This window comes from Trichechus manatus, unplaced genomic scaffold (assembly GCF_000243295.1).
Source record: "Trichechus manatus latirostris isolate Lorelei unplaced genomic scaffold, TriManLat1.0 scaffold00169, whole genome shotgun sequence".
Taxonomy (NCBI): domain Eukaryota; kingdom Metazoa; phylum Chordata; class Mammalia; order Sirenia; family Trichechidae; genus Trichechus; species Trichechus manatus.
This window is the reverse complement of record NW_004444105.1, coordinates 4,661,400-4,686,829: the sequence shown is the minus strand read 5'-3', so window position 1 is coordinate 4,686,829 and position 25,430 is coordinate 4,661,400.

Genomic DNA, 25,430 nt, shown 5'->3' with positions numbered 1-25,430 from the left:
GATGGATCTTGGCTGAAAGCAGAGAATATCAGAAAGATGTTCACCTGTGTTTTATTGACTGTACAAAGCCACTGGACTGTGTGGATCCTAACAAATTACGGATAACATTGCGAAGAATGGGAATTCCAAAACACTTAATTGTGCCCAAGAGGAATCTGTACAGAGATCAAGAGGCAGTTGTTCAAACAGAACAAGGGGATACTGCGTGGTTTGAAGTCAGGAAAGGTGTGCATCAGGGTTGTATCCTTTCACCATGCTTATTCAATCTATATGCTGAGCAAAAAAATCCGAGAAGCTGGACTCTATAAAGAAGAACACAGCATCAGGATAGGAGGAAGACTCATTAACAACCTGCATTATGCAGATGACACAACCTTGCTTGCTGAAAGTGAAGAAGACTTGAAGCACTTCCTGATGAAGGTCAAAGACCACAGCCTTCAGTATGAATTACACCTCAACATAAAGAAAACAAAAATCCTCACAACTGGACCAATAAGCAACATCCTGAAAAACGGAGAAAAGGTTGAAGCCGTCGAGGGTTTCATTTTAGTTGGATCCACAATCAACACCCATGGAAGCAGCAGTCAAGAAATCAAAAGACGCTATGCATTTGGGCAAATCTGCTGCAAAAGACCTCTTTGAAGTGTTGAAACAGAAAGATGTCACCTTGAAGGTGCACCTGACCCAAGCCATGGTGTTTTTCAAATGCCTCATATGCATGCGAAAGCTGGACAATGAATAAGGAAGACCAAAGAAGAATTGACGCCTTGGAATTGTGGTGTTTGAGAAGAGTATGGAATATGCCATAGACTGCCAAAAGAATGAACAAATATGTCTTGGAAGAAATACAGCCAGAATAATTCTTAGATGCATGGATGGCGAGACTATGTCTCATATACTTTGGACATGTTATCGGGGGGATCAGTCCCTGGAGAAGGACATCAAGCTTGGTAAAGAAGAGAGTCAGCAAAAAACAGGAAGACACTCAACGAGATGGATTGACACATTGGCTGCGACAACGGGCTCAAGTCTAACAAAGATTGTGAGGATGGCACAGGACCGGGCAGTGTTTCGTTCTGTTGTACATCGGGTCTCTATGTGTCGACAGCACCTAACAACAACAACTACAACAAAATGGACAGAAATTCAGTACTTCCCGAAGAATGATTCCCATCTTCCTTTGCTCCCTAACTCTGGTAATGACTGGTAAAAATGACTTATTCTTGTCATTTCCTATAATTGAGGTCATACAATATTTCTTTTCTGTGATTGGCTTATTTCATTCAGCATAATGTCGTCAAGGTTCTTCCATAATGAGGCATATATCAGAGCTTCAATTTTATTTAAGGCTGAGTAGTATTTGGTATTATAAACGAACCACATTTTGTTTATCCATTCATCTGCTGAAGGGCACTTCGGTTGTTTCCATATTTTTGCTATTGTGAAGAGTGCTGCACTGAACATCAGCATACATATGTCTGTGTATCTACTTGTAGGTCCCTAGAATATATTCCTAGGAGTGGGATTGCTGGATCATATGGTGGTTCTATTTCTAATTTTTTGAGGAATCACCACAATGTTTTCCACAAAAGCTATACCGTTTTACATTCTCAGAAGCAGTGGATAAGAGTTCTGATCTCCCCATATCTTGCCAACATTTGTTGTTTTTTTTTTAATCATTGCCATTTTAATAGGAATACGGTGGTATTTGATTGTAGTTTTGATTTGTGTCTCTGTGATGGCTAATGATGATGAGCATCTTTTCATGTTTTTGTTGGCTGCTTGAATATCTTCTGTGGAGAAGTGTCTATTCACATCCTTTGGCCATTTTTTGATTAGGTTATTATCTTTTTGTTTTAAAGTTGTAGAAGTTATACCTATATTTTTTATATTAGACCCTTATTGGATATGTGTTTCCCAAACATTTTTTCCCAGGCTGTAGGTTGTCTTTTTACTCTCTTGATAAAGTCTTTTGATGAGCAGAAGTATTTAATTTTCATGAGGTCCCAATTATCTAGTTTGTCTTCTGCTGCTCATGCATTTTTTTGTTGTATTTGATATCTATCATTAACGAATACTACGTCCTATAGTTTTGCCTCTGTGTTTTCTTCCAAGAACTTTCTCATTCTAGCTATAACGTTTACATCCTTGATCCATTTTGAACCAATTTTTGTGTATGATGAGAGATATGGGTCCTATTTCATTTTTCTGCATGTGTAAATCCAATTTTGCAAGCACCACTTGTTGAAGAGACTGTTCTTTCTCCTGTTGAATGGTCTTAGAACACTTGTCAAAGATCAGTTGTCCATTAATGTATGGATTTGTTTCTGGGCTCTCAATTTCTATTTCATTGGTCTATGAGTCTATCACTAAACCAATACCAGACTGTTTTGATTGCTGTAGCTGTGTAATATGTTTTGAAATTAGGGAGATGAGGCCGTCTACTTTGTTCTTCTTCTTCCATATTACTTTGGCTATCTAGGTCCTCTTACTTTTCCATATGAAGTTAAAAATTAGTCTTTCCATTTCTTTAAAGAGTGCAGTTGGGATTTTGATTGCGATTGCATTGAATTTATAGATTGCTTTGGGTAGTATTGACATTTTCACAATATTAAATCTTCCAATCCATGAGCACAGAATACATTTCCATTTATTTAGGTCTATTCTAGTCTCTTGCAGCAGTGTTTTATAGTTTTCATTGGATAAGTCCTTTATATCTCTGCTGAGGTTTATTCTTCTATTTTTTTTAGGTCCTATTGTAAATGGTACGTAAATTATTGTAAATTATTGTTTTCTTGATTTCCTTTCCAGATTTCTCATTGTTGGTGTATAGGAACACAAGTGATTTTTGTGTATTGATCTTGTAGCCTGCCACCTTGCTGAATTCTTATATTAGTTCTAGTAGTTTTTTTTGTGTGGATTCTTGGATTTTCTATATATAGTATGTCATCTGCAAATAGAGGTAGTTTAATTCCTTCTTTTCCAATTTGCTTACCTTTTGTCATGGTTTGAATTATGTCCCCCAAAAAATATGTGTATCGATTTGGCTGGGCCATGATTCCCAGAATTGTGTGGTTGGCCTCCATTTTGTGATTGTAATTTTACATTAAAGAGGATTGGGGTGGGATTGTAACAGCACCTTTACCCAGGTCACATCCCTGATCCAATGTAAAGGGAGTTTCCCTAGGGTGTGGCCGGCACCAACTTTTACGTTACAAGAGATAAATGGAAGGGGAAGCAAGCAGAGAATTGGGGACCTCATACCATCAAGAAAGCAGTGCTGGGGGCAGAGCGCGTCCTTTGGACCGGGGTCCCTGCGCAGAGAAGCTCCTAGTCCAGGGGAACATTGACGAGAAGGCCAAAAGAGAGAAAAAGCCTTCCCCTGGAGCTGACACCCTGAATTTGGACTTTTAGCCTACTTTACCGTGAAGAATTAAATTTCCCTTTGTTAAAGCCATCCATTTGTGGTATTTCTGTTGTAGCAGCACTGGATGACTAAGACACCTTTTATTTCTTTTTCTTGCTGTATTGGCTAGGACTTCTAGAATGATATTGAATAGAAGTGGTGATAGTGGGCATCCTTGTCTCATTCTTGTTCTCAAGCTGAAGGTTCTCAGTCTTTCTCCATTGAGTATAATAATGTTGGCAGTTTGTTTTTCATAAAGGCCCTTAATCATGTTAAGGAATTTCCCTTCTATTCTTATCTTGTTGAGAGTTTTTATCAGGAAAAGGTGTTGAATTTTATCAAAAGCCTTTTCTGCACCTATTTAGATAATCATGTGGTTCTTTTTCTTTTTTTAAATTAATGTGATATATTACTTTGATTGATTTTCTAAAGTTGAACCATCCTTGCATTCCTGGAATAAATTCCACTTGAGATATAATTCTCTCAAAATGTGGCTGGATTCTGTTCACTAGAATCTTGCTGAGAATTTTTGCATCTATTTTTGTGAGGGATATTGGCCTATAACTTTGTTTTCTTGTGATGTCTTTGTCTGGCTTTGGTATCAGGGTAATGCTCACTTCATAGAATGAGTTAGAGTATTACTTCCTCTTCTATATTTTGGAAGGGTTTGAGTAGGATTTGTGTCAATTCTTCTCTGAATGTTTGGTAGAATTCTCCAGTAAAGCCATCTGACCCTGGACTTTTTTGTTGTTGAGAGGTTTTTGATGACTGATTCAATTTCTTCTCTTGCAATTGATCTGTTGAGATTTTCTACTTCATTTTTGTGTTAGTTTAAATAGGTTATGTGTTTCTAGGAATTTTCCATCTAATCTAAGTTTCCTAGTTCATTGGAGTATAACTTTTCATAGTATGCAGTTAAGATCCTTTTTATTTCAGTTGGATCTGTTGTAATGTATCCATTTTTGTTCCTTATTTTGGTTGTTTGCATCTTCTCATTTTTTTCCTTTGTTAGTCTAGCCTGTGGTTTGTCTGTTTTTGTTTTTAATCATTTCAAAGAACTGACTTCTGGTTTCATCAATTTTATTATTTTTCTATTCTCTGTTTCATTTATTTCAGCCCTTATCTTTACTATTTCCTTTCTTCTGGTAGCCTTGGGCTCCTTTTGCTCTTCCTTTTCCAGTTCCTCAAGTTGAAGAGTTAAGCTATTGATTTGGGATCTTCTTTTTTAATGTAGGCATTCAATACTATGAATTTCCCGCTGAGCACTGCCTTCACTGTGTCTCGTAGGTTTTGGTATATTATGTTCTTATTCAGTTCCAAATTATTTTGACAACCTATTTTTATCCTAGAATTTCAATGATTGGGTTTAGCCAAGGAATTTAGGTCTACCATTTTTTCCAACCTGGAAATCCGTCTCCTTGTTTTTTATGGGTAAGTATACTGACACTTAGATAGGTTAACCGACCAAGGTCACAGTGGTGGAGCAGGGACTCTGAATTCTATTCATTACTCAGTAATTCAACTACTGCAGACAATTGGAAATGTTTTCTATGTAAAACTAGCTCTTCTTTCTAGCTTCCCACTTGCTACCACAAGCTGCATTATTCTCCCTTTCACCAAACTTGAAAATATGTTTCATTCATATCATCACTCATTTTCTACTATAAATTGTGAGGTGAAGAGAGATATTGTTGAGAAGACACCACTATTCCAGCCTTCAAGTACTTCCAGTCAAGTCTGACTGTTCTCATTCCAAAGTAGCCACTGCCTTCCCTTTTGTCTCTAAAATTCAAACGTTTTAAGATTCAAAATGAATCACTACTTTAAACTATTCAGTATACATGGAAAATGTCTTAGGCTTTTTTATTGTCTACCTTTGCACGTCTTTATCTTGCATTTATCAGCCTGTCTTTCTGCTTGTTCCATCAGGCTGTGAGTTCCAAAAAGCCAAGAAAGATCCTGGAAGGGGTGCTCAAAATAAGTTAAGTCCCTTGTCCTCACTATGGGGAAGTTCTTTGTATCTGGCCCAAATCCATCCTGGTGCAATTTCAGACTACAGAACTCTTTATCCATGTCTGCTTATAGAGTGAACAGGGTCATTTGGGGGGAATCCAAAGAAAGAAAATTGGAGAAAGCCATATTTTTATTATCAGTGACACTTTCAAAGGCTGTGAATTGTTGCAAAGGTTAACAACATCCTTAGTAAAAGATTCAATATTCAGAACAAATAATCTGCTCATTTTCTAAATTCAAATTAAAGCAAATAAAATCAAGTAGCTCAGAGCCTAAGAGGTATACCCACAAAAAAGAGCTCCAAAAATTGAAGTATGTAAAGAGAGAGAGAGAGAGAAAAGGACAGTTTTATGCCTTTGGTGATGTTGAAAAGATAACAATAACAGGATGCTCTATTTTGATTTCTTAAAACCAGCCACCCATCTCCCCATCACTGGCTGATTCCCTGTTCTGGTGCCTGGTCACACAATGAAGAACCTCAAAGTCTACTTCACCCACGAGGAGCAGCTCTGGCAACTGACAACATGCCTGCCACAGCCCCCTCTTCCCAGGGGCCACAGCCACCACCTTTAGCAGCAGCACACACACAGTGCAGAGCTGGGGTCCTTCGTGACTCACTTTTATAAAGCAGCAGAAGAAAGAGGCCAATTTAGTCAGATAAACATACTGTGATAGATTGAATAGTGTCCCTCCAAATTTCGTGTCAACTTGGCTAGGCTGTGATCCTCAGTACTGTGTGATTGTCTACCATTTTGCCATCTGATGTGATTTTCCTATGTGTTGTAAATCCTGCCTCTATGATGTTAAAGAGGCAGAACTCAATCTACAAGATTAGATTTTTGTCTCAAGTCAATCTCTTTTGAGATATAAAAGACAGAAGCAAGTAGAGAGACCTCATACCACCAAGAAAGCAGTGCAGACAGCATATCTCATCCTTTGAAACTGGGCTTCCTGGGCTGAGAAGCTCCCAGACCACGGGAAGATTGATGGCAAGGACCTTCCTCCAGAGCTGGAAGAGAAAGAAAGCCTTCCCCTGGAACTGGTGCTCTGAATTCAGACTTCTAGCCTACTAGACTGTGAGAAAATAATTTTTTCTTTGTTAAAGCCGTCCACTTGTGATATTTCTGTTATAGTAGCTCTAGATAACTAAGACACACACCTAATAAATTTAGGCGGGGGGACAATGGCCTTGCTTCTGAAAAAGTCAACCCATCTCCTCACTCCATTCATGCCTCAAATTCAAGTCCAGATGAAGAAGATAGAAAAATGTACACACAATTAGAAAACAAGAACAATGACAGAATTAAATATTTTCAAACCCAGGAAGCAGGAAGACTTTCTGATCTTACAAAGAGAAAAAAGAAAAAAGAAAAAAGTTAGATTTGTCCACATGCAAATGAAAAATTCTGCACAGTGAATGTGTTAACCCAAATAAATGGCAAACAACACACAGAGAAACATTATTTCTACAAATATGACAAAGGCTTAATATTTTTAATATAATTAAAAATAAATACAAATTATCAAAAAAATTACTGAGATCAATAAGTGAATGGGATCATATTATTTTGAAAGATGCCAAGAAATCCTCCAATCAAATTGGAACCTGTTTAATTTATAACTTTAGAAAAATAAAACTGAAACTATAAAAATGGCACCCACTGGTCTAAATCACAGTTTGTTTACCTTAAAGGATGATTTAATTATTTACTCTTACCTATTTATTAGTGGGTTTTAATTTTTATTATAGAGGAAATTTAACTTTTAAATTGCATCAAAATCTTGTGGTTATCTACAACTTATTGAGATCCATAAATAGGCTGTTTTTCCCTTACATGTCTATAGCTTTATATATATTTATTTATACCCATGCTTCATTCCCCCTAAACAAAATAAAAATCTTAGCAAGCTCATAAGCTCCATTTGTTTAGTTTTATTTCTATGTATGGCTTTAACATTTTAAAACATTTGATAATCATTATTTATTACATAAAGATTTAAGCCTGCCTTAACAATAATTATTTTATTTCCCTTTTCTCTTTCCTAATCTATGTATTTTGGTTTTATACCTATGATACTTTGAGATACTTTGTAACACTACAATTATGTCATATAGGACTGTTCATGGAAATCTCCGAGCTCTGAACCTTAATGGGGGTATCAGAAAGTTTAATTAGGTATCTTAATAAATTCAACAAAATTTTGGCAGTCTAGTCACACTTGAATTAATCTATGCTGTACAAAATTGTTAGGTCACAGTGGTTTAAGAATTTTAGGAAACTGCCTTTTAGCAAGCATCAAGTTCTCCTTAAAAACTTAAAGTATCAGCACTTCCAGGCCTTTCTCCCTACCCCAGTAATCTGCATTCCTGTGAGGCAGGTGATGCATTAAGTGGACAGGGTGAGGCTGTCCTCACTGAGATGCCAAGCTGTCTGTTTCATTTCTATCTTTGCAAATGTACTCCTAGACCTCTCCTCCGAGGCTCAGTTTGCCTCAATGAATTCACATTCCTATACTGCCTCCCAGAAGGAGAGGTCTCCTGGGAAGACCACAGCAGTCTGGTATCTGTTATTACGGAGTCCAGCTTGAAAAGGCCAGCTGTAGTGACACAAAAGGAGTCTCAGAAAGTCCAAGTCCAGTAAAGTTTATGCTTGTTCTTCCTGCGGAGTTCAAGTGAGAAGCATGTGAAAATGTTAGTAATAACTATATTGAAGGAATGTATGTTTCACACATGTCTTATCTTCACAACTGGACCAATAAACAACATCATGATAAACGAAGAAATTGAAGTTGTTAATTATTTCCCTCTACTTGGATCAACAATGAATACCCATGGAAGCTGCAGTCGAGAAATCAAATGACATATTACATTGAGCATTTCTGTGCAAAAGACTTCTTTAACATTTTCAAAAGCAAAGATGTCACTTTAAGGACTAAGATGTGCCTAACACAAGCCATGGTCTTTTCAATTGCCCTATATGCATGTGAAAGCTCGGCAATGAAAAAGAAAGATCAAAGAAGAGTTGATGTATTTGAATGGTGATGTTGGCGAAGAATATTGAACATACTGTGGAGTGCAGGATTGAAGAAATCAGTTTTAGAAGAAATACAATCAGAATGCTCCTTAGAAACGAGGATGGTGAGTCTTTGTCTCACTTATTTTGAACATGTCATGAGGAAACACCAATCGCTAGAAAAAAAATCATGGTAAAGCAGAGAGCAAATGAAAATGAGGGAAACCCTCAAGGAGATGGATTGACACAATAGTCACAACCATGGACTCAGACATGCCAACAACCATGAAGATGGCACAGGACCAGGCAACATTTTGTTGTTATACATAAGGTTGCTGTGAGTTGGCACTGACTAGATGGCAGCTAAGAGAAACAGCAATATTAATTTTTTATGAACAATTTAAAAATTTTCAATGTATATTTGAGACAAAAGTTTTTCAAGATTGCCTAAAACTAGGAAACCTTGCCTTAAATAAATGTTACCTTGGAAGCATGCTCAGAACAGGAACAAATACAATCCAAGGCATGCACATGAGTGCTCTGAGGCCAGCGTGATTGCCGCCCAGCCTGGTGAGTGTGATGGCTTGCAGTACAAGATGTGCGGGCTTGCTGGTGCTGCAAGAGGCTTCACACAATGAACTCGAGTGTGTACATGTGTGTGCAGGAGTTCTAGTGAAGGCCAATCCCGTGTTTGGCCCTTTTGAGGCTGTAGCATTCTAATAGATAATCTGTTTATTGAAAAGTGGGAGTTGTTTATTAGCTTAACAGTTATGTAAAAATGCTTGCATCCACGCCAACAAACTAATTGCTAATTTTCAGAGATGCAAATGTAGTGTCTGTAGAAGAGGAAAGGCAAATTAATATAAATCTCTCAAGAACCATCCTAAAAAGGGTCATAAAAAAAACCTCTTGATATGCAAAACTGGTGAAATTTGATTTGGTGTAGATGATTAGGCAAGATGAATAAATCAATGCTGGACTGAGGAAACTAACTTGCTACCAGGTGAGAGTTAAGAACAATGAGGTCTAAAGCAGACTGCCTGATGCCAATCTTAATTCCTCCATTTTTAAGCTCCATGACCTTGGATAAATTAACCTTTCCATGATTCAGTTTCTTCATCTGTACAATGAAAAAACAGGAATAATAATACTAACAGTTCAAAGGGCTGTTGTGAGGATGAAAGTTGTTAACATATGTGAAGTGCTCAGGATGATGCCAAATAATCTAAAAGTCATATGGTCAGCTATTGTCACAGATAGCCCTGGATTCTCCTTTCTTTTTTTTTTTTAATTATATCTTTTGTATAATTAGCATGCTACTCTCAAAATTCATATGTATTAAGAATAGAAGGAAAAAATTATGATGTACTTCAGTAAATTTATTCTGCATTCCTAGATACTATTAGAGACTAAATTCTCATAGAAATTTATTACTAATTTTTTACTTGTGAGTATCAATTATTTTAAGTGCATTATCTGTTAGAAGTTGTGACCCAAAACCAATGAAAAATAGCCATAGATACTGTCAGTTTTGCATCATCAAACTTAATATTGACAATAGTTTGTAATAAAATTTTCTAAGCAATAGCCATTTATACTTGAAATTATATACTTTATGACTAAAGATACTCTAAAACATAAGGTATAAGCCAGTGTTTCTCAAGCTAATGTTCATAAACATATTCTAATGATTCTATTACAATTTTCAAATTATTTCTTTTAAATTAGAGATAATACTTAAATAAAATTATTTTACCAGAAATAAAGACAAAATATCTTGTTTTTCGGGGTAAAAAACAATTGGAAGATATTTTTATACATAAGACTATATTTAGTGCTACTAAGATAATTTTCTTTTAATTACAGTTTCTTGTAAAAGGCTGGAGGACCAGCTTATAAAAAGGCCTCAACTATATCTTCCAAACTTTGTTAAACCAGAAGTACAACAAAGGCCTCAACATCAATTGCTGACAGTGTCAGAAAAAAAATAATTCAGATTTTAGTAACTGAAGCAATATCCTGTGAATGAGAGATGCCTCAGATAAAAGTAACTACATAGATATCAACAATATCTAAGTAGTCTGAATTCCACTAATAGTACAATAAGAAAATAAATAAGCGAAAAGGCATTTAGTTTCGAGTGACATACTTAAGACACATGTATTATTACTGCCCATTGATTTAGGAAATAATATTGGAGTTATTATTCCCTTTCCTTGAACATAGAATGTGATCCAGCTGGAGCTGGGCTCACAAGGACTCATAAGGATACATCAACTGGGCCCTGAGGTATAAAGACAATCGCTAACATAATCTTGGAAAATATCTTTTAGGGAAACTTTCACATAAAGCCAATCAAACAGAACACAAAAGACTTTCTACTCTTATCTTTTTCTATTAGCATTTAGGGAATAGAAATTTGTTGGACCAATGAAGACCCTCCTGACTGTCGTTACTGAAACCTGTACCAATGATTGTTAAGAAAGACAATTCAAAATGTAGGATCACAGTTTCTAGACCATCTGAAAAGGCTAAGCCTTCAATGGTTTTACCCGTTTGTAATGTTAATATATATTGATGGCTCTGTAACTGGCTGTGGCAGCATGCTTGTCCGTCTTCCCATTCTTGCCGATTCTGTAATATTCTTTGGACTTGGGCAGACATGGCTCTAGCAGCATGCTTGTCTGCTTCCCACTTCTGCCCTTTTGAATATATGCCGAATAAAACTTTCTTTTTGTGTTACTAAACCTTATGGATGTTTTTACCCTACAACACCATCTGCTCCTCTGAAATATGCCTGGACATGTTTCCTAGTGGCAGAAGGTGAGACTAGGCAAAATCTTACAATTGTCAGAGTATGGTCCCACTGAAGACAACAATAATTATCTTGCTAAGTAAGTGTAGTGTTTCAATTATTGGTAATCAAGTTTATGATACTCTATTTTCTGTCTTCAATTTGACATCTATGAGTACTGGTTATAGTGGCAATTGCTTTAATAATCAGAGCACCAAAAGAGCATACAAAATTAACCTTGTTTCCTTGAAATTGGGTAATATTCAGATGCAGATTGCAGCAAGCTTTTTTTTCTTTTATCACATGTCTACTTCAAGTCTGTTTTTGAGCTGAAGGTTAATGAATGAAATATCTGATATAAAGATGTAATTTTTGTCAATTATCTAGATTTTATTCATACAATAAATACTTGATGGATTCTTATTGTAATTAATGACTCAACATCTATTCCCCTAATTAGTAGGTAATTTCTGCTGAAAATAAAAATTTAGTAGATGATTTCTTTGACTGGCATATGATCTGTTCAGTCTTTGTTTGGATACAAAGCATGAACTCTAGTATTCTAAAATTCAGACATAGTATAAATTATCAATGGAGTTATAATAATCATAAAATATCAGATAAATGAAAAGCCATAAAGGGAATCATCACCAATAACCTAAACAATGCTTAAATCTCATCTACAATATCTTTGAATTCCCTAGGGACAACCAATTGATGATAATTGCCAAAATAATTGCTCTAGTGATGGAAAAAATTATTACCACCCACGATAACTCAGGTCATCTGTCATAATCTCCCATTCCTAAAATATTCTCCGTGTAGCTCTGTTTCATTGGTTTTTGTGAATGCATACTGAACAATTAAGATCCATCTTCCATAGAGAAAACCTTTTAATATGGACAATACCTATCCTAAGCATCACAACTTCACCATTAACTTGGATAAGTAATTTATGTGAGGTTTAATTTCCTAGACTGAAGAAATATTGAGAAATTATACACTAAACACTCTAAAAACTTTAAAGTGCAACCCATAAATTGAAAATAATATGAGAGTTTTTGTGGAAGAAAGCAGTTTTAAAACAAATTATTTGAGCATTTCTTCATTAAACTTATGAAATGCTTAGATAAAATATGAGTTCATGGGAAAGCTGGACTCTGAACGAATCTGAATTGAATTACAATAAACGGTTTTGTACCATTGGTGATAGGTAGAATTAAATTGAAGCAACTTCAAGACCGAATCTGGAGCAACTTCCAGACAAAATGTGGGAAAGTTTATGTTTTGTTTGTTTTGCCTTGGTTGATATTGAATTATAAAATCTCTAGTCCAGAAAAGAGACTTCTGGTGTATTATTATAAGCACTTTTAAAAAATATTTTTTATCATTATAAAAACATACACATTTGCCAATTCAACATTTTTCTGGTGTACAATTTAGTGGTATTCATTACATTAATTATATTATGCAACCATCACCCATAATTGTTGCCAAAAACAATTTGAATTACAGTGAATTTCTTGTCAGAAACCATGGGGTTAGAAGAAAATGGCACATTTCTGAAGTGTTGAAAGAAAAGAACTGTCAAACATCATGCTATACCAGCAAAAATATCTTTCAGGTATTAAGGGTAATTCAAGACAAACTCAAGAGGAAAGAAAAGTAAGAGAAATGGTCACCAGCAGGCCTACCCTAAAAGAATGGTAAAGGAAGTCCTTGAACTAGAAAGGCCATGACAAATGGAGGAACCTTGGAACCTCAGGAAGGAAGAAGAAGTAACAGAACAAGTAAAAATAAGGGAAAATGCAATAGACTATTCTTATCCACTTGTGTTTTCTAAATTATGTTTGATAATTTAAGCAAAAATAATATTATCTGATGTGGCCCTCCAAGTATGTAACGGAAATATTTAATTCTATTATAAGCAGGTGAAGGTAAACAGACTTAAGGGAAGGGAAGGTTTGTACATGTAGCTTAAGACCTAAAATTAAGGCCAAGTATTACATGAGTCTTGGAATCTGGTGAAACCACGGGGGTCTTGAATGACCTAACTGCAAGTTACCCTCCCTACTTTGCTCCTATAGATAGGTCCCCAGCCAAACAACCCTCCTTATTAAGGGACCAGGTGCAGTCTGCTTTTTCTTTTTTTAATTTTATTGTGCTTCAGGTGAAAGTTTACAGTTCAAGTTAATTTCTCATTCAAAAATTTATACACATATTGTTTCGTGACGTTAGTTGCAATCCCTACAATGTGACAACATGCTCCCCCTTTCCACCCTGTGTCCATTTGTCCACTTCCTGTCTTCTCATCTTGCTTTAGGACAGGATTTGCCTATTTGGTCTCATACATTATTGAACTAAAAAGCATAGTCCTTACATGTGTTATTTTTTGTTTTATTGGCCTATCTAATCTTTGCTTGAAAAGTGGGCTTAGGGAATGGTTTCAGTTCTGGGTTAGCAGAGTGTCCAGGGACCATAGTCTCAGGGGTTCCTCCAGTCTCTTTCTGACCAGTAAGTCTGGTCTTTTTTCATGAATTTGAATTTTTTTCTACATTTTTCTCCTGCTCTGTCTGGAATGCTCTGTTGTGATCCCTATCAGAGCGGACATTGGTGGTAGATGGGCACCATCTACTTCTTCTGGTCTCAAGCTGGTGGAGTCTCTGGTTCAAGTGGTTCTTTAGTCCTTTGGGCTAATATTTTCCTTGTGTCTTTGGCTTTCTTCACTCTCCTTTGCTCTGGACAAGATGGGACAAAAAGATGTATCTTAGATGGCTGCTCACAAGCTTTTAAGACGCTGGATACTACTCACCAAAGTGGGATGTAGAACACTTTCTTTATGAACTGTTATGCCAATAGACCTAGACGTCCCCTGAGATTATGGTCCCCAGCTCCCAGCTACTTGGTCCTTCAAAGTGTTTGAATGTGTCTAGGAAATTCTATGCTTTTGTTTTGGTCCAATTGCCCTAACTTCTTCTATACTGTGTGTCGTCCCACTTACTCTTGAATACAGGGTTTCAACTGAAACAGATGAGAAAACAGAAAGCCTGTGGAATCACGCAAACAAGCCAATTGCATACTCCTATGGGAATCAGGGGTGCCCTGACCTTTTGGTACTACAAAGCCTGCCTTCCACAGCCCCTGTGGCCCTGTGTGGTGTGCTGTGTCCTCCCCTGCATTGTGAAGTTTGTGATTAATAAACTGCTGTTGATCTCATCTGTTCACTCTCAGTGTCATATATTATATGCAAAAGCATTTGACTGCGCTGATCATAACAAATTATGGATAACATTGCAAAGAATGGAATTTCCAGAACACTTAGTTGTGCTCATGCAGAACCTGTACATATACCAAGAGGCAGTTGTTCAAACAGAACAAAAGGATAGTGAATGGTTTAAACTCAGGTTGTATCCTTTCACCAAACTTATTCAATCTGTATGCTGAGCAAATAATCCAAGAAGCTGGAACTACACAAAGAATGCAGCATAAGGGCTGGAGGAAGACTCATTAACAACCTGCATTATACAGATGATATAACCTTGCTTGCTGAAAGTGAAGAGGACTTGAAGTACTTACTGAAGAAGATCAAAGACTACAGCCTTCACTATGTATTATACTTTAACATAAAGAAAACAAAAATCCTCACAACTGGACCAATAAGCAACATCACGTTAAAATGAGAAAATATTGAAGTTGTCAAGGATTTTGTTTTACTTGGATCCCAATCAACACCCAGGGAAGCAAAAGTCAAGAATCAAATGACATATAGCATTGGGCAAGTTTGCTGCAAAAGACCTCCTTAAAGTATTAAAAGGCAAAAATGTCACTTTGAGGACTAAGATGTTTCTGACCCAAGCCATGGTATTTTCAACTGCCTCATATGCATGCGAAAACCAGACATTGAATAAGGAAGAATGAAGAATTGACGCCTTTGTATTATGGTGTTGGTGAGGAATATTGAATATACCATGGACTGCCAGACGAATGAACAAATCTATCTTGGAAGAAGTGAAGCCAGACTGCTCCTCAGAAATGAGGCTGGTTAGACTTCATCTCGTGTACTTTGGACATGTGGTCAGGAGGGACCAGTCCCTGGAGAAGGACATCATGCTTGATAATGTAGAGGGTCAGCAAAAAAGAGGGAGACTCTTAACAAGATGGATTGACACAGTGGCTGCAACAATGAACTCAAACATAGCAACGATTGTGAAGATGGCACAGGACCGGGCAGTTTTTCATTTTGTTATACAGAGAGTCCCTATGAGTCAGAACTGACTTGACGGCACCTAACAATATAACAATGATATAACCTTAGAGCAGAATCCTTCCCTTTACAATTGACATAAATATAAGGCAATTAAAACAGTATACTTCATGCAACTTGGTAAAATGTTGATACAAGTAGACTTTGGTAAGTTATGTGTGTATAATGCAATACCTAGAACAACCACTAAAAAATTTAAACCAAGAGATACTATACTAAAAAATACTATACATAAATCCAAATGTAATTCTAAAAAAAGTACAAGTTACCTGCAGGCAGGAAAAAGAAAACATAAATAGAGGGAACAAAAATAAAATGGCAGACTTAAGCCCTAACGTAACAATATTTATTAAATGTAAGTAGTCTAAATGCACCAATTAAAAGACGGAGGTTGGCAGAGTGTAAGAAAACCCTGACCCAACTATATACAGTCTACAAGAAATTCACTTCAAATGTAATAATATAGGTAGGTTGAAAGTGAAAGGTTAGAAAAATATATACCTTGAAAATAGTAAACAAAAGAAAATAGGAGTGGTTACAATAATATAAAATAAAGTGGACTTCAGAGCAGAGAAAATTACCAGGGAGAGAGAGGGACGTAACATAATGATAAAAGAGTCAGTCCACTAAGAAGAATTACAACCCTATCGGTATGCACCAAACAGAGCTCAAATATGTGAAACAAAAACTGATAGAATTTAAAGAAGAAACAGTCAAATCCAAATTCGTGTTGGAGACTTCAAAATCCCTTTCTCACCAACTGACAGAACAACTAGACAGAAACTTAGCAAGAATATAGAGCTCAACAAAACAGGATCCAATCGGCATTCACAGAATACTTCAAGAGCAGAATACACATTCTTTTTAAGCATTCATGAAATATATGCCTATATAGACTATATCCTGGTCTATAAAACAAACTTCAAAAATGTAAAAGAATTAAAATCATACACAGTATGTCCTCTGAACACAATGGAATCAAACTAGAATTCAGTAACAGAAAAACTGAAATCTCCGAACACTTGGAAACTAAACAACACAGTACTGAATGATGCATGAGTCAAAGAGGAAGTCTCAAGGAAAACTAAAAAAAAAATACATTGAACTGAATAAAATGAAAATAATATGTTGGGAAAGCAGCCCTTGCATGATTCTCTGCCCCTCCTTCGAACTGCCCGATCAGGGTCTCAGGCCCGGAACATCTTCTTACCTGAAGATGGCACAGTCTGCACTGGGTGTTTTGCCTTGTTTGGTGATATTTCCCTGTTCCAGTCTCAATGTGCACTTCTTTGTTCTGATTATGTGTGTGCATCACGTGGTACCTGGCCAACCCCACTAGTATATCTGTTCCCTTCGGGGAGGGAACAGGGTCCCTCACTTGCAGCGTGAGAGGGGTATGTGCAGCCCACCGTTTGGTATTGGTGGTGGAGTGTGACCTGCTGGCCATAGAAGACTGATGCTCACTATTGAAGTGATCTTACTCTACTTCTCTTTTCTGTGAGTAAACTCTGTTCTTTCTGATGCCTGTGAGTCATGTCTTTCTTGGTGACCACAATACCTTCTATGTATAGGGTGGACTGACATCCTGGGGCTGTTGCTCCTGGCTATGGATATTCTCACGCTCTTTGCCATCCTCCACGTGGTGGGACTCCTCTGGTGGTGGTAACTGACACTGCTCCAACATAACATGTATTAAAATCTATATGCTTCTAAAGCAGTACTGAGAGGGAAATTTCCAACACTAAATGCTTACATTAGAAAAGAGAAGTCTAAGATCAATAATATAAACACAAACCTTAAGATTATTAGAGAAAAGAGCAAAATAAACTCCAAGAAAGGAGAAGGGAAAAATAACCGAGGAGCACAGATACCAACAAAATTGGAAACAGGAAAACAATAGAGAAAATCAATGAAAAAAGAGCTTTTTTTTGAAAATGTTAATAACATTGATAATCTCTAGGAAGACTAACAAAAAAGGAAGACACAATTTATCAATATCAGAAATAAATCAGGGAGTATCACTGCATACTCTGCAATTATCAGAAGGATAGTAAGGAAACATTATGAACAACTCTGCAAGTGGATTTGACAACTTAGATGAAATAGGCCAATTCCCCCAAAAGAGTAAACCACTACAACTCACCCAGTATGAAACATATAAATTGAACATTCCTGTAACTATTAAACAAATTGAATTCACAGTATAAAAACTGTCTCCCTTTCGAAAAAATTCTCCAGGCCCAGATAGTTTCCTTGAATCATGTTACCAAATGTTTAAAGAAGTAACCGCATTTCACACAATCTCTTTCAGAAAATAAGGGGAGGGAGTACTTCCCAACTCGTCTTACAAAGCTAGTATTATCTTTATTCCACAACCAGACAAATACAGTACAAAATAAGAAAACTACAGACAATTTTCCACGTGAATACAGGCACAAAATCCTTAACAAATTATTAGCAAATAGATTCAGCAATATATAAAAGGAATTCTACACCATGACTGTTACGGATTGAATTGATTCCCCCGAAATTGTGTGTTGTTAATCCTAACCCCTATACCTGTGGATGTAATCCCATTTTGGAATAGAGTTTTCTTTATTATGTTAATGAGGTCATATCTGTGTAGTGTGTTAAGCCAATCTTTTGAGATATAAAAGAGCAGATTAGGCACAGAAGAAGCAAGCATATATGGGGGAAGGATAGATGCTACATGGAGATCTCCAAGGAATGCTGAGAATAACCCTAGAGAAGCTGAGAGAAGGATTTTCCATCAGAATGGACAGACAGAAACTTCCCCTAGAGCTGGCACCCTGAATTTGGACTTCTGACCTCTGAAACTGTAAGAAAATAAATTTCTGTTCTTTAAAACCACCCACTTATGATATTTCTGTTATAGCAGTATTAAGAAACTAAGAAAACGAATCAGTGAGGTTTATTCCAGAAATTCAAAGGTGGTTAAATATTTGCAAATCTATCAGTATAACTCATCATATTAACAGGCTAATGAAGAAAAATCACATAATTATATCAATTGATGCAGAAAAAGTATTTCACAAAATTCAACACCCATTCATGAAAAAACTTTCCGAAAACTAGAAACATCTTCAAAAAACTACAGCTAACATCAAACTTAATGTGAAAGACTTAATGTTTTCTCCCTAAGTTTGTGACTAGGCAAGGACATCCACTCTCACCACTCTTATTTTAACATAGTACTGGAAGTGCCAGCCAGAACAATAAAGTAAGAAAATGAAATAAAAAATATACAGATCAGAAAGAAATAAATACAACTGTCCCTATTTGCAAATGACATGATTGTCTGTGTAGAAAATCCCAAGGAATGAACAAAAACTCCTTGATATAATAAGTGAGTTCAGTAAGGTTACAGAATACAATATCAACACACAAAAATCAATTTTATTTCTATATATTAACAATGAAGATCTGGAAATCAAAATAAAAAATACAGTGGCGTTTACAATTGCAAATAAATAAATAAATTCTTATGAGTAAATCTAAAAAAAGTGCAAGACTTGTATGTTGATAACTATAAAATGCTGATAAAAATCAAAGAAGATCTAACTAAATGAAGAGATACCATGTTCATGAATTTGATGACTCAATATACACATATGTTATGTATATTATATACTATTAAAAAAAAAAAAAAACCCATTGTTGTCGAGTCAGTTCCAACTCCTAGCGACCCTATAAGACAGAGTGGAACCGCCCCATAGGGTTTCCAAGGAACACCTGGTGGATTCAAACTCCCAATATTTTGGTTAGCAGTTGAACTCTTAACCACTACACCACCAGAGTTTCCATTATATACTATAGTTTATATATTGCAGGTTAGTTATATAATATATAGTACATATAATAATACGTGATAAAAATAAGTAAGATAAATCAAAATGTAATGCTAACATTATTCAAATTATCCAAAAGTAGGCAGGGAAAGGGGAACAAAAAACAAAGCTCAAAGGGATCAAATAGAACACAAATACTAAAATGGTAGATCTAAACACAATCGCCACCACGTCTGTTAGTTTGTTGTACTGTGGTGGTTTGCATGTTGCTGTGATTATGGAACATTTGCCACCTGTATTTCAAACACCAGCAGGGTCACCCTTGGTGGACAGGTTTCAGCAGAGCTTCCAGACTAAGACAGACTAGGAAGAAGGACCTGGCAGTCTACTTCTGAAAAAATTGGCCAGTGAAAACCTTATGAATAGCAGTGAAACATTGTCTGATATAGCACCAGAAGATGAGCCCCTCAGGTTGGAAGGCACTCAAAATATGACTGGGGAAGAGCTGCCTCCTCAAAGTAGAGTCGACCTTAATGATGTGGATGCAGTTAAGGTTTCGGGACTTTTATTTGCTGATGTGGCACAACTCAAAATGAGAAAAAAGAGCTGCAAATGTCCATTAATAATTAGAACATGGAATGTACAAAGCACGAATCTAGGGAAATTGGAAATGGTCAAAAATGAAATGGAATGCATAAAGATCAATATCCTAGGCATTAGTGAGCTGAAATGAACTGGTATTGGCCATTTTGAATCAGATAATCATATGGTCTATGAGGTGGTTAAAACTGTGTGTCAACTTGGCTGGGCCATTGTCATGGATTGAATTGTGTACCCCCAAAAGATCTGTCAACTTGGTTAGATCATGATTCCCAGTATTATATGATTGTCTACCATTTTCTTAATAAACTTTGTTATGCCAATTGACCTGGATGTCTCCTGAAATCATGATCCCCAGACCCCAGCCCCAGCTACTCTGTCCCTCAAAGTGTTTGGTTGTGTTCAGGAAAGATCTTAGCTTTTGGTTTAGTCCAGTTGTGCTGACGTCCCCTATATTGGGTGTTGTCGTTCCCTTTACCTAAGATGATTCTTGTGTACTATCTAGTTAATGAATTTCCCCTCCTTCTCCCTCCCACCCTCATAACCATCAAAGAATGTTTTCTTCTGTGTTTCAACCTTTTCTTCAGTTCTTATAATAGTAGTCTCATACAATATTTGTAGTTTTGCTACTAATTTCACTCAGCATAATGCCCTCCAGATTCATCCATGTTGTTAGATGTTTCACAGATTCATCAGTTCTTTATCATTGATTAGTATTCCATTGTGTGTATGTACCATAATTTATCATTCTTCTGTTGATGGGCACCTGGGTTGTTTCCATCTGTTTTGCTATTGTGAACAGTGCTGCAATGAACATGGGTGTGCATATATCTATTTGTGTGACAGCTCTTATTTCTGTAGGATATATTCCAAATGGGATTGCTGGATCGTATGGAACTTCTATTTCTAGCTTTTTAAGGAAGTGCCAAATCGACTTCCAAAGTGGTTGTACAGTTTTACATTCCCAACAGCGGTGCATCAGTCTTCCAGTCTCTCCACAACCTCTCCAACATTTATTATTTTGTGTTTTTGGGATTAGCGCCAGCCTTGTTGGGGGTGAGATGGTGTCTCATTGTAGTATTGGTTTGCATTTCTCTAATGGCTAATGATAGTGAGCATTTCCTTATGTATCTGTTAGACACTTGAATGTCTTCTTTGGTGAAGTGTCTGTTCATATTGTTTGCCCATTTTTTAATTGGGTTATTTGTCTTTTTGTTGTTGAAGTTTTGCAGTATCTTGTAGATTTTAGAGATTAGACCCTTACTGGATATGTCATAGCCAAATTTTTTTTCCCAGTCTGTAGGTGGTCTTTTTACTCTTTTGGTGAAGTCTTTTGATGAGCGTAAGTGTTTGATTTTTAGGAGCTCCCAGTAATCTAGTTTCTCTTCTGGTGTTTGTGCATTGTTACTTAGGGTTTGTATTCTGTTTATGCCATGTATTAGGGCTCCTAGCATTGTCCCTATTTTTTCTTCCATGATCTTTATCATTTTCGATTTTATATTTAGGTCTTTGATCCATTTTGAGTTAGTATTTGTACATGGTGTGAGGTATGGGTCTTGTTTCATTTTTTTGCAGATGGATATCCAGTTATGCCAGCACCATTTGTTAAAGAGACTGTCCTTTCCCAAATTAACAGACTTTGGGCCTTGGTCAAATATCAGCTGCTCATAGGTAGATGAATTTATGTCTGGATTATCAATTCTGTTCCATTGGTCTATGTATCTGTTTTTGTACCAGTACCAGGCTGTTTTGACTATCGTGGCTGTCTCTTTTTCATTACAGGTCTCTTTTGGTTTCTTGCAGTAGTGACTTGTAGTTTTCACTGTGTAGGTCTTTCACGTCTCTGGTTAGATTTATTCCTAAGTATTTTATCTTCTTGGGGGCTATTGTACATGGTATTGATTTGGTGATTTCCTCTTCAAAGTTCTCTTTGTTGGTGTAGAGGGATCCAAGTGATTTTTGTATGTTTATCTTATATCCTGATACTTTGCTGAAATCTTCTATTAGCTCCAGTAGTTTTCTTGTGGATTCCTTGGGGTTTTCTGTGTATAATATCATATCATCTGCAAATAGGGATACTTTTACTTCTTCCTTACCAGTTTGGATACCCTTTATTTCTTTTTCTTGACATCTTGCTCTGGCTAGGAACACAAGCACAATGTTGAATAAGAGTGGTGATAAAGGCCATCCTTGTCTGGTTCCAGTTCTCAAGGGGAATTCTTTCAGACTCTCCATTTATGATGACGTTGGCTGTTGGCTTTGTATAAATGCCCTTAATTATGTTAAGCAATTTCCCTTCTATTCCTATTTTGCTGAGAGTTTTTATCGTGAATGGGTGTTGGACTTTGTCAAATGCTTTTTCTGCATCGATTGATAAGATCATATGATTCTTATCTTTTGTTTTATTTATGTGATGGATTAGATTGATTGTTTTTCTAATATTGAAGCATCCCTGCATACCTGGTATGAATCCCACTTGGTCAAGATGAATTATTTTTTTGATATATTGTTGAATTCTATTGGAAAGAATTTTGTTGAGGATTTTTGCGTCTATGTTCATGAGGGATGTTGGTCTGTAATTTTCTTTTTTTGTGGTGTGTTTACCTGGTTTTGGTGTCAGGGTCATGCTAGTTTCATAGAATGAGTTCAGGAGTATTCCTTCCTTTTCTATGCCTTGAAATACCTTTAGTAGCACTGGAGTTAACTCTTCTCTGAAAGTTTGGCAGAATTCTCCAGGGAAGCCTTCAGAGCCAGGGTTTTCTTTGGTTGGGAGTTTTTTTTAAATTGCCTCTTCAATCTCTTCTTTTGTTATAGGTTTATTTAGTTTTTATACCTTGGTTTGTGTTACTTTAGGTAGATAGTGTGTTTCTAGAAATTTGTCCATTTCCTCTAGGCTTTCAAATTTTTTGTAGTACAATTTTTCATAGTATTCTGTTATGATCCTTTTATTTCAGTTGAGTCTGTTGTGATATTGCCAATCTCTTTTATTGAAGTTATTTACTTCCTTTCCTGTTTTTCTTTTGTCAGTATGGCCAGTCGTTTATCGATTTTGTTGATCTTTTCAAAGAACCAGCTTTTGGTCTTGTTAACTCTTTCAATTGTTTTTCTATTCTTTATTATTTATTTGTGCTGTAATATGTATTATTTCCTTTCTTCTGGTGCCCAAGGGCTTCTTTTGCTGCTCTCTTTCTATTTGTTTGAGTTATAGGGATATTATTTTGATTTTGGCCCTTTCTTTTTCTTAAATGTGTACATTTATTGCTATAAATTGACCTCTGAGCACTGCTTTTGCTGTGTCCCAAAGGTTCTGGTAGGATGTGTTTTCATTCTCATTTGATTCTATGAATTTCTTTATTCCATCCTTAATTTCTTCTATAATCCAGTAGTTTTTGAGCAAGGTGTTGTTCAGTTTCCATGTATTTGATTTTTCTTCCTTGCTTTTTCTGTTATTTATTTCTACTTCTATGGCTTTATGGTCAGAAAAGATACTTTGTAATATTTTGATGTTTTGGATTCTGTTAAGGCTTGCTTAGAGGCCTAATATGTGGTCTATTCTGGAGACTGTTCCATGTTTATTGGAAAAGAAAGTATACTTGGCTGCTGTTGGGTGGAGTGTCCTGTATATCTCTATGAGACCAAATTAGTTGACTGTGGCATTTAGATCATATGTACCTTTATTGAGCTTCTTTCTGGATGTTCTGTCCTTCACCAAAAGTGATGAGTCAAAGTCTCCTACTATTACTGTGGAGCTGCCTCTCTCTCTTTTCAATGCTCTTAGAGTTTGTTTTATGTATTTCGGAGCCCTGTCATTGGGTGCGTAAATATTGATTATGGTTATGTCCTCCTGGTGTATTGATCCTTTAATCATTATATAGTGTCCTTCCTTATCCTTTGTGGTGGATTTTACTTTAAAGTCTATTTTGTCAGAGATTAATGTCAATACTCCTGCTCTTTTTTGATTGTTGTTTGCTTGATATATTTTTTCCATCCTTTGAGTTGTAGTTTGTTTGTGTCTTTAAGTCTAAGGTGTGTCTCTTGTAGGCAGCATACAGACAGATCGTGTTTTTTAATCCATTCTGCCACTCTCTGTCTCTTTATTGATGCATTTAGTCCATTTACATTCAGTGTAATTATTGATAGGTATGAGTTTACTGCTGTCATTTTGATGTATAGTTTTTTGTGGTGCTGATAGTTTCTTTGTTCCACTTAATTTTCTGTGCTGAGTCATTTTTCTTTATGCATTTTCTTTTCATCTTTTTCATTACTGTTGATTTTGTATTTGCTGAGTCTTTATGTTTTTCTTCTTTTTCATTTTGATTTGTAGATTTGTTAGTTTCCTTAAAATTTTCTTGTATTTTCCTAAGTTTAAACCAATCTTGTGTATCTTAGTATCACCTTAACTTCCTCTCCATATGAAAGTTCTATGACTACATTATTTACTCTCTCTTTTTTGTCTTAATACCATCTTTTTCATACTGACATCTCCGTTTCCTTATTTTTAGTCTTTTGGCTTTAACTTATTTTTGTGACTTTCCTATCTAGGTTGATGTCTGATTGTTCTGTCCTGTGTTCTAGTCTTTGGTTGTTATCGGATGTTATTGGTACTCTAGGCAGATGACTTCCTTTAATATTTCTTGTGATTTTGGTTTGGTTTTTACAAATTCCCTAAACTTCTCTTTATTTGGAAATGCCCTAGTTTCTTTTTTTTTTTTTAATTGTACTTTAAATAAAGGTTTACAGAACAAACTAGCTTCTCATTAAACGGTTAGTACACATATTGTTTTATGATATTGGTTAACAGACCGATGACATGTCAATACTCTCCCTTCTCCAACTTGAGTTCCCTATTACCAGCTTTCCTGTCCCTCCTGCTTTCTAGTCCTTGCCCCTAGCCTGGTGTGCCCCTTTAGTCTCATTTTGTCCCATGAGCCTGTCTAATCTTCAGCTAAAAGGTGAACCTCAGGAGTGACTTCATTACTGACGTAAAAAGTGTCCAGGGGCCATATTCTTGGGGTTTCTCCAGTCTCTGTCAGGCCAGTAAGTCTGGTCTTTTTTTGAGTTGGAATTTTATTCTACATTTTTCTCTAGCTCTCTCCAGGACCCTCTATTGTGATCCCTGTCAGAGCAGTCAGTGATGGTAGCTGGGCACCATCTAGTTGTACTGGACTGAGTCTGGTGGAGGCCGCAGTAGTTGTGGTCTATTAGTCTTTTGGACTAATCTTTCCCTTGTGTCTTTAGTTTTCTTCATTTTCCATTGCTCCTGAAGAGGTGAGACCAGTGAAGTATCTTAGATGGCTGCTTACAGGCTTTTAAGACCCCAGACGCTACTCACCAATGTAGAATGTAGAACACTTTATTTATAAACTATCTTATGCCAGTTGAGCTACATGTTCCCTGAGACCGTGGTCCCCAAAATCCTCAGCCCAGTAATTCGGTCCCTCAGGGAGTTTGGATGCGTCCATGGAGCTTCCATGACCTTACCCTGAAGAAGTTGTTGTGGCTTCCCCAGTGTTGTGTACTCTCTTACCCT